The sequence below is a fragment of the Myotis nattereri genome (assembly GCF_964212035.1).
Source record: "Myotis nattereri genome assembly, chromosome: 17".
Taxonomy (NCBI): Eukaryota; Metazoa; Chordata; class Mammalia; order Chiroptera; family Vespertilionidae; genus Myotis; species Myotis nattereri.
Genome location: NC_138092.1, coordinates 33039010 through 33054864, shown reverse-complemented (window position 1 = coordinate 33054864; position 15855 = coordinate 33039010).

Sequence of the window (15855 nt, the reverse complement as noted above, 5' to 3'; positions counted from 1 at the left end):
ACCTAAGCAAAGTGTACTTTTAAATATTTCTCCTGGAACTTGCTCTCCAGGCAGGCCTCCAGGGCATGATTAACACACCTTCTCAATCTTTGATTCTAAACTACATGACAACCAAAGCCTCTGAAACATTTAGTTAAAGCCTATATCTATATCTATATCTCTAGACTCCACAATCCAACCTAAACATGTTTACCATTCACTGTGGGCTTCAAGTGTGTATGTACTAGTAATTTATACATCTTGTTTCTCAGTTCAACTTTCAATGGGCACCAAGCTACATGGCAATCATCTGTTCTGCACTCCAATGGTATTGTTTTGAGGTGAATGATTTCTCAAGAAGATTGGTTGAAGTTAGGATCTCAGTGTTAGCCACTCTTTTATAATCTATATTATTTATCATAATTATAATTTTCACCTGAAACTGGTGACTTTACTAAGAAATGGAGCCAGGGGGGCCAAGATTTTGAGCCGGCGTTCCTAAGCGATTTGATGGCTCCTTCAACCCACGGTGGTTTGCAAGTACTTTCTTGTAGGTTTCTTTGAAGAAATGAGGTCTAGAATAACCTCAACAGCCAAAAAACCTCCAACTAAAGCCTTACAAAACAAGTCTATGTGTCTATATGAGCAAAGTTCAGGCTACCAGATACGATAACAGATATGAACATAGTCTATTGTTATAATCACTTCTTCCTTAATATGAGGACATTTTAACAGAACAGAGGTAAAAACTACCCACTGAGGATGTGCATTGCTAGAGTTAAGCTAAAAGGAACTTAGAAAAGCTAAATTTAATTTTTTAAAGACAAGACTATTGAGCAAATCTCTTTCGAATAGTTCAGACAGCTCCATGGTATCTCCTTGGTCAAAATGACAGCTCATCAAGATGGAGGACAGATATCATGCCAATTTCTTTTATATTTACAACATCTGAACATGAGGTAAATAAAACAGACTTTCTTCATTTAGTGGTTCTATAGTGTCTGTTACAAATCCAGATTTCTAGACTTCCTCCCTGGAGATTCTGGATAGTGTGTCAGAATGGGACCAGAAATCTCTGTCCTTAAGAAAGCCCCTTTCTTAGGTAAATTATTCTCATGTTTGGTCAAGTTGGGAAATGTTGTCTTGTTTATAATTTGTGAAGAAGAAAAGATGGACGAAAACTCCTGTCTGGGTTAGAAATCATCAGGGCTTGCAAAAATTAGTTGATGCTTAAAACTGAGCAGCAAAATACAGAACCACTAAAATGAAAGATTTAGTTGGTTCAGACTCTCAGGACTTGATGTTGTACCTCTTCATAAAAGGTCAAAACAGGAATAGATACTGGTAAGCAGGAGCTAGTGTCATAATTTAAGAAGTGAACAGAGCCCTAACCTGTTTGGCTCAGTGGATAGAGTGTCGGCCTGCGGACTGAAGGGTCCCAGGTTCGATTCCGGTCAAGGGCATGTACCTTGGTTGCGGGCACATCCCCAGTAGGGAGTGTGCAGGAGGCAGCTGATCGATGTTTCTTTCTCATCGATGTTTCTAACTCTATCCCTCTCCCCTCCTCTCTGTAAAAAATCAATAAAATATATTTTTAAAAATCCTAGAACTCTGTTGGTGCTCAATATGTATTTATATAAAAAAAAAAAGTGAACAGAATCAAAAGCATGGACAAAGCTGATACATTATTTTATCCAACCTAAGTTGCTTTTTTCTTTTCTTTTTGTAAATGGCACCATAAGTTTATGTATCACTTAGAAAAATATTACTATATACTGCTTTCTTATCAACTGAATATTTTATTTTATATTTATAGAAAGAGCTCTTTTAGACTTAGATAAAGCCTTTTTTATTTAATTTTTTTAATTGATTTCAGAAAGGAAGGGAGAGGGAGAGAGAGAGATAGAAACATCAGTGATGAGGGAGAATCATTGATCGGCTGCCTCCTGCCTGCCTTACAATGGGGATCGAGCCCACAACCCAGGCATATGCCCTGATTGGGAATTGAACCATGACCTCCTGGCTCATAGGTCGATGCTCACCATTGAGACACACCAGCTGGGCAAGCCTTTTGTAATATACCTTTCAATAACATGCTCTCTCCCAGGCCTCATATCTGCCTTTTTGATGTACGCAAGCAACATCCAGTATGTCATCACTGTGGCCTGACCGATAGCAATGATAAGAAGCCATTTAGTACAGTGCAAGTTCAGAGATGTAAAATGTGGAAAAACGTATCTCAGAAGCAATTAGACAAGGTTAGGGGACTTGGGATAGAGTTAGGTATCACTATTTAAAGTCAGACCAAGATACGATCAGAATATACTACATGTGGTCCTGCAATAAATTCACCTGGGGACATGGGTAGCAGATGAGCAGACACAGAATTAGGTGATTTAAATTGGTAGATGGGTCAGTTAGAGCTCAATGCTAGAGTCACAAAACAAAGCATGCCGGTGACCATTTGGCATGTTGAAGCCAAATGTATTTTATGAATCTAGCTGACAACAAATAGATTTTGAGCAAACAGAAGAATGTTTATTTTTTATCCTAAGTTTGTATTTATTACAACACACTTTTACTCATTTGATTTGACCCTCTCAGCACCCCCAGGTGGTAAAGGAAGGAGCCCCATTCAGAGAGGAGGAAGCTGAGCCTCCACAGCGAGGCATTTTATCTTAGAATCACATATCTGGTGAGACTCAGAATCGGATTCCAACTCTGGTTTTCTGACATTTGGCTTTACCACAAGAAAGACTGTATCATCTGTTATCATTGAATATGACAACCAGTCTGTGATTTGAATCTGTGAGTCCAGATGAGCTAAAGCTGGGCACTTGAGTAAGTAGAGGTATTCTCAGATTCATTTTTTGTTTTCTTTAATATATATATATATATATAATTGATTTCAAAGGGGAAGGGAGAGGAAGAGAGAGATAGCAACATCAATGATGAGAATCATTGACCTGCTGGCTGCCTCCTACATGCCCCACCTACTGGGGATCGGGCTTGAAACCCCAGCATGTGCCCTGATGGGGAATGGAACCATGACCTCCTTCCTGGAGGTCCACCAATGAGCCACACTGGCCATGCTCAGATTCATTCTTGTTGTTGGATTTTACATGTAATCAGGATCAAGTACCATGTCCCAGAGCGAGTGGTCTGAACAAAATGTTCCTAATATGACAACGGCTTAGATAGGCAGACACAATACTCAGTGCCAAAAACTGGATTTATTTATCTTACCCAGCACTCAAAGGCTGAATGGCATTAGATTTCATCGTAATAACCTCAAGAGACCCAGTTTCCTCATTAGGGGAAATGTGATCCACATTGCATCACTGTGAAATCAGAGGTAATGTATATAAAATACCTAGCACACTATCCAGAAAAATGATAGGTATTAGTAATACTAATATTTACTCAATGGTTTTATTTTGCTCAGAATGATAGCTACATTGATTCAAAGTATGCCAATTCTACATTAAAATAATTCATAAAATAATTGCACATTTGAGACAATATATCATGGTAATTACGGCTATGAATTTTTAATCATAAACAATCTTAACTGGACTGATTATCGGTTGTGTGATTTTATGCAAGCTACTTAACGTTTCTGTGCCTCAGTTTACTCAATTAGAACATGGGAGTTATAGAGTCTGCCTTGCAGGATTGGGTTGAAAATTAAATGACATTAAAGAAATAGCAGAGAGTATTCCCTGGTACATAATAGGGGTACGTAAATCTTTGTTTAAATGAATAAACTTTTATGTAGGCTTTAACACATGTAATTTCCAAATGAAGGATTGACAGCAATGTTCCTAACAGGGGAGGAAATTTCACTTTTAGTAGTCCATGTGACTCGTAAGGCACCCTAGAGAATGGCATGCATGGTTCAAAACTGGGTCAGAACCCAGCTTACACACCTAAATAAGGTCCAGTTCAGAGACTGGGGCTCCTTAATTAAGGGGGAAGCTAGGTCCTTTGGAGGACATTTTATGTTCTGCAACTGATGTATAATATGAAGCTTTCCCCCAAATCAAGCCCAGAAAGACCTGCATCCATTGCTAATAACATGACTGTTATCGGAGCATTAGGGAAAGGAGAATACTATGAAGCTCATCCCCAGAACCCCCAAATACCATCATAGTCTCCAGTCAGAATGGGGCTTATGGAGATCAAGTGACAGGTAGGATCTTGATCTTGGTTTATTTCACAATGGATCTGATGGGAAAGAAGACTGACCCTATGGTCATTTCCTCACTCACCAAATATATTGTAGGAATAAACATATTTGCTATCTGGCAGAAATGCCATATTGGTTTCCTGACCCACTAAGTAAATGGTGTTTTAGTAGAAAAAACCAAAAAACAAATAGAGGCCCTCAAAACTGACAACCCTTCCCTCTCCCCCCCACCCCCACCACTGCCATTCTCCTCCTATCTCCAGATAGGAAACCAAAAGCAGTGCCACATTTCTAGGCAATGGCAGGTATTGGGATGATTTCACTTGCTTCTTTGGTTAGTGAAAGCCAGATGAGTCATAGACTATGACTGAATTATTACAAATTAGAGGCCCGTTTTGTGCACCCCGGGGGGGGGGGGGGTGTCCCTCAGCCCGGCCTGTGCCCTCTCCAGTCTGGGACCCCTCGGGGGATGACCACCTTCTGGCTTAGGCCAGCTCCCCGGGGGATTGGGCCTAAGCTGGCAGTCAGACATCCCTCTGGCAGCCCGGGAGCACTCAGGGGCTGTCCACTTGCCAGCGGGGAGCAGGCCTAAGCTGCAGTCGGACATCCTTAGTGCTGCTGAGGAGGCGGGAGAAGCTCCCACCACCACTGCTGTACTGGCAGCCATCAGCCTGGCTTGTGGCTGAGCAGCGCTCCCCCTGTGGGAGCGCACTGACCACCAGGGGGCAGCTCCTGCATTGAGCATCTGCCCCCTGGTAGTCAGCGTGTGTCATAGTGACCAGTCATTCCCAGTTGTTCTGCTGTTAGGGTCAATTTTCATATTACCCTTTTAATATATAGGATAGAGGCCTGGTGCATGGGTAGGGGCCAGCTGGTTTGCTCTGAAGGGTGTCCTGGATCAGGATGGGTGTCCCGCTGGGGTGCCTGGCCAGCCTGGGTGAGGGACTGATGGCTGTTTGCAGCTGGTCACACCCCCTTCAGGGTGGGGGTCCCCACTGGGGTGCCTGGCCAGCCTGGATGAGGGGCTGATGGCTGTTTTCAGGCTGGCCACACCCCTTTTAGGGTGGGGGTTCCCCACTGGGTTGCCTGGCCAGTCTGGGTGAGGGGTTGAGGGCTGTTTTCAGGCTGGCCAAGCCTGCCAGCGATGGAAGCTCCCAGCCTCTCCTTTTTTCTTTTTTTTTCTTTTTTATTCTGGGATTTATTTACCTTCTATGGATTTATTTACCTTCTATAATTGAAACTTTGTTGATTTGAGTGGAGCTCAGAGCCGGCCATGCCAGGGAAGCTTGGCTTCCTGCTCGCTCCAGCTCTGTGGCCACGGCCGGCTGAAAGCAGGTATCTGGGGTTTATTTATCTTCTATAATTGAAACTTTGTTGCTTTGGGTGAAGGTCAGAGCCGCTGTGGCAGCTTGGCTACCTCCATCATTGGGGCAACCAAGCCTCCTGTTCGCTCCAGTTCCGTGGCTGCCCGCCGCCATCTTGGTTGTGTTAATTTGCATATAGTTGCTCTGATTGGCTGGTGGGCGTGGCTTAAGGCATAGCAAAGGTACGGTCAATTTGCATGTTTGTCTTTTATTAGTGTAGATTTGATCAGGCAGTGATGTCAATTAGGCTAAGATGTTAGATGTGGTTTCTGGCGGGAGCAAATAAACCTTGTGGTATTGACCTAAATCAGGCTCTCCCAGGTCTCCCAGTAACAATTGTCTGAAGCAGTTTGCCTTCATGGGGCAGAGATCACAATCTGACCTAAGGGCTGTGCAAACTCCTGCTTTCTGATATGATGCAGCCCAGACACCATGACCGCCTTATATGCCACAGTGGTTGGCCAGACAGTGTCCTGACCCTGTTTAAATACTCAAATTAGGTAATTCAGGATCGTTTAATGAAAGGACTCTTTACTACAGCAAAGGGATGGAAAGCACAAGATTATTACCATCCTTAGATCCTTTACTGGGTTGAATGGTGTCCTTTCCAGAACCTCAAAATGTGACCTTATTTTGAAATAGGGGTTCTGTAGGTGTAATCAAATTAAGACTAGGTCATACCGGATTAGGGTGAGCTTAAACCAATATGCCTCGGGTCCTTATGGGAAGGGGAAAAAATGGAAGCACAAACACAGATACATAGAGAAAACTCCATGTGATGATGGCAGCAGAGATTGGAGTGATACACTCCAAGGAATTCCAAGGATTGCTGGCAGAGACCTGAGGCTAGGACCCGCATGGTGTATCCAAAAAAGGAACGAATCCTTCCTATACTTCGATTTTGGACTTCCACTTCCAAAACTGTGAGAATACATTTCTATTGTTTAATCCACTTGGTTGTGGTACTTTGTTACAGCTGCCCCAGAAAACGAACACAAACCTGAATGGACAACGCGTGGGCAGTTACAGGAATCCAGAGAGAACAGCCGCAGCTGTAAGAGGGGGCTGCCTGATAGGCACTGTCGTCTTTAAAAGAGGGGTGTGGCCAATCTGCTGCAACCCTGTGCCGAGGAAGTGGGGGGAGGGGGGCGGTGTGGGCGGGGGGGGGGGGGGCGACTCTGATCTGAAACTCTCCCGGTCTCTGGCCACTGCATCCCATTGGCCAAACACAACTGGGAGCCAAAGGGCAAGGAACATGTTGAGGAAATCAATCAATCAGCCTTATGGCACACAGAATGAGAGAGAAGAGTGGAGGGTACATCTGAGGTGAAAATGGAAAATATTCAACACGCTGAATATTTACATTATTATGGGTTCGTTGGGCCTGGTGAGAGAACATAGCCAACAAATGCTTTCGTAAGAGCCCTGCACTTCAGATGAGAGGAGATAAAGCCCACACTACTTCAGGTGCTGTCTGCCACGTGGCTGCCATTCTAGCCTGGGGGCACCTTGAGACATTTCCCTCGTGAAGGCAAGTTGCTGTACCTGCTCTTTCCCACTGCAGAGAAAGAGGCACACAGTCCGATTGGGCCCTTTGCATTTTGGAGGCTACATATTACCCCATTTGAGCATGCTACTCCAATGCATTTACCACCCAGCTGTCAGGCTGCCGGTGTGTGGGGCTTGAAGGAAGGAAAGCCTTAGCAGCAGATCCAGGCTACATTGCCAACTGCCCTGACATTTGGGCCTATGCCTCCATAGGGACTGGAAATGTCTATGGCAGACAGCCATGCCCCAATTGGAGAATCACCGTTCAGAACTCTAGGGTTTTTTGTAAGGCCATGCCTTGTTCTGCTCACGACACTTCTTTATTCAGAAAGCTGCTCCTGGTTGGCTATTGGGTCCAGGTAGATACTCAGTGGCTGACCACAGAATACCAAGTAACTATGTAACCTGAATTGCCCATCGTCAGCGGTTATCTGATCTACTGAATTATAAAGTTGGGTGTGTGTGGCAGCGCTCTGTCATTAGGTGAAAAGAGTGTATTCGAAGCTGGGCCCTTGCAGGCCAGGAAGCACAGGTATATTTCATAAGCATATAGCCCCAATGCCCCACAGTACCTGCCCCTACTGCCTTGCCACCTTATGGAGACTCCCTATAACCTAGGGGTCGGCAAACTCATTAGTCAACAGAGCCAAATATCAACAGTACAACGATTGAAATTTCTTTTGAGAGCCAAATTTTTTAAAACTTAAACTATATAGGTAGGTACATTGTTATTAACTTAATTAGGGTACTCCTAAGGATTAGGAAGAGCCACACTCAAGGGGCATGTGACTCGCGAGCCGCAGTTTGCCGACCATGGCTATAACCAGTTAACAGAGGAGGGAAAGCATGGCTTAGTTTGAGTGGGCTGACCCCACTCTGGCCTACTTTATAGAAACAATGGTGAAGGAAATCTTCCCAGAGGGCCAAACGTCAGATGGCACATCTGGTCATCCACCTCGTGTGGGAGGATGCAATGTGCATCTACTCTGATTTATGGGCAGCGGTGACGGGGACTGGGAAAGAACAGTGCTGGAGAACTGGCCATCAGACCGCTGGGAAGACAATGTGGATGCACCTCTTGAGATGGGCAAAGACTGACTGTAAATGACCTTTGACGACAATAGTTTCACACAAGGTGTCTTGGGTGAGAGACAAAGTTCTTATTGAATACTTCACAGTAGATAATAAGTGGGTTAGTGTCCTTTGCTCTAGTCCCTAGTGCAGGGTAACTCGTGAGCTAAAGGGAAATGTTCCTGCATGAGTGGCCAAACACCCCCATTGGAGAGTGTTGGGGAAAAGTAATTTTTTTCTGTATATAAAGGGGGGAAAGGCAGCTGTCCTTCTTACCTACCTCCATACTTTGGTATGTAAATAAAAGCTCTCCAGGAGCCAAATAGAACCACTGGTCTCACCCTATCTGGTTTGGCTTAGTGGATAGAGCGTCAGCCTGTGGACTCAAGGGTCCCAGGTTCGATTCCGGTCAAGGGCATGTACCTTGGTTGCAGACATCCCCAGTAGGGAGTGTGGAGGAGGCAGCTGATCGATGTTTCTCTCTCATTGATGTTTCTAACTCTCTATCCCTCGCCCTTCCTCTCTGTAAAAAATCAATAAAAATATATATATTTTTTTTAAAAAAAGAACCACTGGTCTCCCCACCTCTCAGCTTTTACTGTTTGGAGACCCACTGATACCTTAGAACCTCTTCCTTCTGGGAAGGGCAGTTATGTGTCCTCATGGAAAAGTTACATATTTCATACTTAGATGTCTCCTAGTCCCCAGGCCTCTCCCCCTTGAAATGTAAATTCCTCAGAAGAAGTTGCAGTCTTGCTGGCACCGTGGGGACTTAGGAACCGAGATGCAGTCATTTGACTTTCTCCAAGAGGTAAGAGGAGTTTTTCCAGACTTTCAGGCCAGGGCAATTAACTAGACACAGGGCTTCATATCGAATCTCATGGTATGTGAAGATGTTTCTGTGGGCCGAGGACATTTTATAGGAACACTGAGCGGGAAAGTTTTATTTGCCCACAGACAGATCTTACGCTCAAAAAGTACCACGAAGAAACCTTTAACATCATTCAATAACCTGATTTTAAGTTTTAGTAAAATGATTGCTACTGCCAATTTAAAATTTTTACATAAAAATTATGTTTAAAACAAATAAATAATTATGTTCATATCAATAGGTGGTAAGATTTTTCAGTGTAAGAAGGCAGAGATACAAGTATACCATCAACAAAGAATAGTAGTAGCAAGGCAATCCTAAATTTGATTGGGAAAAACCAGTATGAAGTCATGACATATTTTCTGCTTAAAAAAACATTTCCTAGTTCTCTCCACTAAAAACACCCAGAAAACAGGACAATCTAGTAGAAATGAGTACGAATGGGAGTCCCTTTGTCCCTCCTAATCACTACTCACCCGCACGGGTACCCACTCTCCAGATTTCTAACACACAATCGTTCTGCCATGTTTTAAGTTTGTTATCGAGGGGGCAGCACAGTACAAACTCCTTTGTGCCTGTCTTCTTTAACTCTGCCTTATGTTTGTGAGATGCATGCATGTTGTTGTGTGCATTTTTAGTTTGTTCATTCTCATTGCAGACATTATTTTACTGTATGAATATACCACAGTTAATTTATCCCTTCTACTGTTGATGGACAGTTTCATTGTTTCCAATTTGGGATATAACAAATAGAGCTATTTTTTTATGTCTTTTATTGAACATATGGTACCTTTTGGTTGAACATATGTGTTATAAACATATTATACATGTGTCACACATATGAACATATGTTCATATATGGAGGAGAGAGACTGCTGGTGATAGGCATGAATATTTTCAGCTTTAATAAATACTGCCACCCAGCTGGAGTGGCTCAGTTGATTGAGTGTCCTTCTGTGCACCCAAAGGTTGCTGGTTCGATTCCCAGTCAGGGCACATACCTGGGTTGTGGGTTCAATACCTGGTTGAAGCATGTACAGAAGGCAACTGATTGATGTCTCTCTCTCTCTCTCTCTCTCTCTCTCTCTCTCTCTCTCTCTGAATGTCCTTGGTGAGGATAAAAATAATAAATAAATAAATACATAGATAACTGTCATCCAGTTAATTAAAACAATCAAGCATTTATATTACCTTTTCTATAAAAATGGAATTTCAAGTTAATAAAATAGTTCATAAGGGAAAGTTTCTGTTCACAGAAAAACTTCTTCTAATAAATGAGGAGAAAATGATAAGTTAGAAGATGAACATTTTACAAACCCTAATAAAGTCATGAGTCTACGCAAAGATTGTCATAAGGAAATGCTAAAACCATTGGATAGAGGGAAATGGGAAACTTTTACGTGGCTAGATTAGGTCAGCAGCATCTAAGCCAATTGATATTAACATATGAAGCTGGGAGAACACAGATACCATGTATGTCCTCATGTGATACAAAGAAGAGTTTCCTTATAAAATATTATTGCCAAAGATTGAACCTAATGCTAATCAAACCTCTAGATCTAACAATCATTTTTTAAAATGCAGGAAAAGAAGAAAGACTTAATGATACTACAAAAAAGTAATCAGCAAATCTATAATGTCATAAATCTTAAGGAAAATTGAACTCATTCCTCCAACAAATTAATGTGTTTGTGTTTTTTTAAAAAAGGTAGTGCTTACATTTAGGCTTACCACCCAAATACAATGTGTGGATTCATGTAAATCTTACTTTGAGTAACTTAAATATTTTTGAGACAATCAGGGAAATTTTAATATAGACTGGGTATTGGAGGATATTGGGAAATTGTTGCTAATATTTTTAGGTGTAAAAAGTGGTGTTATGGTAATGTTTAAAAAAGAAAAATGTGCCTTAAAATATTTACCAGGAAAATGATTTATAGGTATTCTTTAAAATATTTCAGCTTATTAAAGAAGTGGGAGAGGCAGATAAAACAAGACTGGCAAAATATCATTGGCTGCTGAGGCAAGCTGCACATTAGTTTTCATTACTATTCTCTATGTGTGCTTTAAAATTTCCATGATAAGCATGACTTTAAAATTTTTAAAATAAGGTTTCTAGTGATATAAGGTAAAATTTGTGCTTCACTGTAAAAGTATGAATTGAGTAGACTCTAGATCAAGCATGTCAAACTCGCAGCCTGCGGGCCACATGTGGCCCACAATGAATATTTCTGCAGCCCAGCCAATTTAACAGTATGTAAGAAAAGTTTTAATAAAAATTTTGTAACTTAATTTTGACAATATCCTGTTATACGTAATTATTAATAACAAACTACAATGTTCACTAATGACAGATTACTATAATCATGTTGCATGCATTTCCCTTACGTGCCTTGCGCACCGGCGCACCATTTCTCTCCACTAATATCAGCAGCGAATATTTTAGCAGCCGATTTCCACGTCATTAGTCTTGGACTGACTTGTTTGGTGGGCGCAACAGGAAATATTTTGCTTTCGAGAACAAGAAAAATAGGTTTATTTGCATTACGCTTATTAATTTGTGCAGTTATTCAGTGTCTGGTAAGTTAATGTTCAAGAAAATATTAATTTTTATTAAAATGTTCTATTATGTGATGTTAACGATGACTCATTTATTTCAGCCCTTTGTATTCAGCATGTCTCTATTGAAATAAACCTACGTTTCTATGAAAATTGAAGCTTTTGTTTTTTTGCGGCCCACAGAAACTTCAACCTTGTTTATTTGGCCCATATTAGCTTTTGAGTTTGACATGCTTGCTTCAGATGATACTCTGGATTATCTAGTTCTGATTCTATCTAGGCTATTCCACAGGTCTGTAAATTGTAGGTGATTGAAAGCAATGGCAAGTAATTCTTGTCTAAGAGCATGCAAAATCTGTCCTACCTGGTGGAGTTTCAACTGACCTCCCTCTCTCCCTGCAGCGGTTACTTTTGCCACCATTTGCACATTTATTTCAACATCCTTTATTCCATAGAAATGTGTGCTGTTTTGATTTCTTCTTTGACTCTCTTATGACATCTTTCTGGTTCGTTGCTTATAAGTGAAATAAAGTCTTTAACACATGTTCATTTTGAGATCTGTATGCGTCCTAATTTTACCCCTTTTTAAAAGTTATCTCTTAGCAATAATAAATAGTATTTACATCTTTCTTGTGAAGCTGAAAGTAAACTAATTGTTATACCTATAAATTTATTACCTGCTAATGATTAATTGTCAAACAACTTCAGCATAAATTGTAGGTTAGTTGTGCAAATATGAACTAACTTTTCCTCACATCTATGTTTTTGTTTCTTCATACCATTAGTTCCAGAAGCCCCTTTGGAATCTTTGTAGTAGAGGCCTGGAAGCATTTGCAGTGAGCATGAGAGATCACCAGCATAAAACACGAGCATAGCGACATTGAAAACACTTCAAAACAAAAATTGAGTAACATCTTCTGAAAACTTGTGCCAGGAATTCTAAAAATGTTACATATGTAGATTCAAGGTAGATTGTTGAAACACACAAGCATGGTCTTCAGTATTTCACAAAATGTGACGCACTCTTTTCTTCCGTGCCACTGACTGCAGACATTGGAATGACTCACATTTTTGTTACAGATATCCTGCCACCTCCTGTGAATTTAGAAGCCATCTCTCATGGCCCTCTGAGCTCCATCTTGCTTTCATTTTCATCCAGTTCAATGGCAATGAACTCAACCAATAAGTAAACATTCTTTTGTATTTATAAGAGTTTCACAAATGCAGACATACATATAGCTCACTATCCACATATAGCTCACTACCATAAAAGGATACCATAACCGATATTATAGCTATGTCAATGATCTCTCACTAAACTTTCTGTCCAATTTCAAAAAAATCAGATGCCAATTGTTAAGGACAAGTAGAAGAATATGTTGAAAATCAAATTGAAGGAGAAAAAAATACGCTACATGTGATTTATCTTTCTCTGACTGGCTTATCTTGCTTAGCATAATGCTCTCCATGTCCATCCATGCTGTTGAGAATTGTAAGGGTTCTTTCTTTTTTTATAGCAGCATAGTATTCCATTGTGTAGATGTACCACAGTTTTTTAATCCACTCATCTGCTGATGGGCACTTAGGCTGTTTCCAAATCTTAGCTATTGTAAATTGTGCTGCTATGAACACAGGGGTGCATATGTCCTTTCTGATTGGTGTTTCTGATTTTATGATCTCACTCATTTTTGGAATATAATGAACAACATAAACTGATGAACAAAAATAGGTCCAGAGATAGAGAGAAGCATGGAACAGACTGTCAAATTTCAGGGGAAGGTGCAGGGGGGATGGGGGGGAGGGGGGAGGGAAGAAATCAACCAAAGGAATTGTATGCATGCATATAAGCATAACCAATGGACACAGACACTAGGCGGGTGAGGGCATGTGCTGGGGGGTGGGGGTGGCTGGGGAGAGGTCAATGGGGGAAAAAGGAGACATATGTAATACTATATGTAATACTTTAAACAATAAAGACTTAAAAATTGAAAAAAACATTTTAAAATAAATAAGTTATTATTTCAACTTAAAAAAACTATTAAAAAGGGAAATATGCTGCATGTACACTCACTTGTTAATTTACTTTTAAACACTTTAAACTACTAGAGAAGACTGGCTTCCCTTATGTCTTGAATTACTCAGAGCTCCAAGTAAGGCTTTCTATGGTCTATTCCTTTTGACTGGCACTTTCTTCCTGCTCTCAGCCCCCCTCTCTTTCACCTGGTGAATGTTCCCAATGCCCCCCCCCCCTCAGGCCAAGCAAATGTCTTCTCTCAGTGAAGCCTTCCAGATGCCCGAAGCAGAATCAGGTAGCCTTCCTCTGTGCTCTCCCAGCGCTCTCTCCATACCGCCTTCAGAACAGTTTTACCCCCAAAGCTTCCCAACTCACTCCAAGTAAAGACCGAAGCTCTATCCCTCACTTGCCATAGCTTTCTCATTGGATTCCGATTATGTTTTCTACTGGCTTCCCAGCTCCCTCAGAATGGAAGTCAGAGCCTGCAGCCCAGATGTCCCTGGGCCAGTGTCCTCACCTCCTTCAGGTGCTTATTCAGTCCTCAATGCACTATCCTCCTGTCTTGCTTACATTTCTCCATTTCACGTATCGATAGCGCTCATACCATATCTTCATTATTTACTTGCTTATTGTCTATCTCCCTCTACAAGAATGGAAACTCCCTGAAGCTTGGGGCTTTTGTCTGTTTTGTTCGCAGGTGTACCCTCAGTACCTGGAACAAGGTCTGGACACGGTAGTCGCTCAGTAACTACTGTTTTAATGAATGAAATGGCAGCCTCTCTCACCACCCTCTGAGTTTCTCAAAGGCAACAATGTGGTTTTGTTTGGGCAAGTCTAGCATGTTCCTGTCACATAATATATATTCAATAGAAATTAGTCTCATGGATTCCCTCTTGGGGAGACAGGCCAATTCTAGGATAGTTGTAATAGTTAGATCAAGAAATGGCCAATTTGACAACCTTTTTGGTTTGTACATCATTGCGTTGCTTCATTTTAGATAAGAACATTGGATTTGTCTATTGAGAGACTGGAAATGGGGGTGAAGTCCTACAGCGGAAGTATATGGTGTCCAAAAAATTTTGGGCACTTGCTAGTCATTTATACAGGGGTAGGCAAAAGTAGGTTTACAGTTGTAATACAAATAAAAAGCACGATAATTAATAAATAATAATACAAGAATAAACTGTTTCGAGTACTCACAACTGGAAACCTATTTTTGGCCACCCTTGTCTGCATAGGTAACTAACAGGGTGAAGGCCAAGAGCTGAGAAGACTTGCCTGGATTTGGAAGAAGAGGAGTGGTGTTGTACTGTACCCCGCGAATCACACAAGGACGCCTCAAGAAGTCGAATTAAGGAGTCACATTTATTGCAAATCCGGGACTACGCGGGGGCATTTCGCTCTCCCAAATCTCGCAGTACCCTCCCCAGCCCCACCACCAGATTTATATAGGCAAAGATCACAAAGGTATTGATTACATCCCAGGGTTTGGAATGAGGAACCTGGTTTGCACAAAGCAGTTTACTGAAGCAGACTTAAGCATGTTAGCTAAATTATAGTTTTGGGTCTCCGGATCACTGAGTTGACAGAAACACATTATCTAGAGCCCTCGGGTCTTGGGATAATTGTGCTGTCCTGGTTCCCAGGTACAGAATGTGCTTTCTAAAACCAGTATGACCACAACCAATGGGGTATTCACAGTACAATCAATAAGGTATTCAGTCGAATGGGATGATTTATATAATTCAGAAAATCAAAATAACTTTTCTATTGTTAAACAAAGCAAATAAGTACAGAAGCCAAACAGCAGGGTTAAAGTTAAACTATCGTTTCTACCTGAGATGATTGCTACCATACTTCAGTGGGTCTGTGAGGGGGGCCATCCTTACGGTCTGAGGCTGGGAGTCAGCTTGGAGCCTTAACGGCAGGAGGGCTCAGTAGTGAGTCTGCCACAGCGCATCAAATGGTTGTAAGGGAGACGGGGAAGAGAGAGAGGGAGAGAGGGAGGTAAAGAAAGCTCCCGATCAGATTTATTTGAAACATCCCAATTAATGTGGGCAAACCAACTTTTTGACATCTTCCGTTGGCACTGACCACCGGTGACTTCCCGCAGCTGACGGTTGGATTGACTATGGTCAGCACCTGTGGGGACACCACGTGGTCTCCTTTGGGGAGGCAGCGCGGGGCCGTCCTGGGCCGCTGGGCGGGAGGGTGGGCGTGCGCGGGGCAGAGGCCGCGGGAGGAGGGGCCGGAGGCTGGC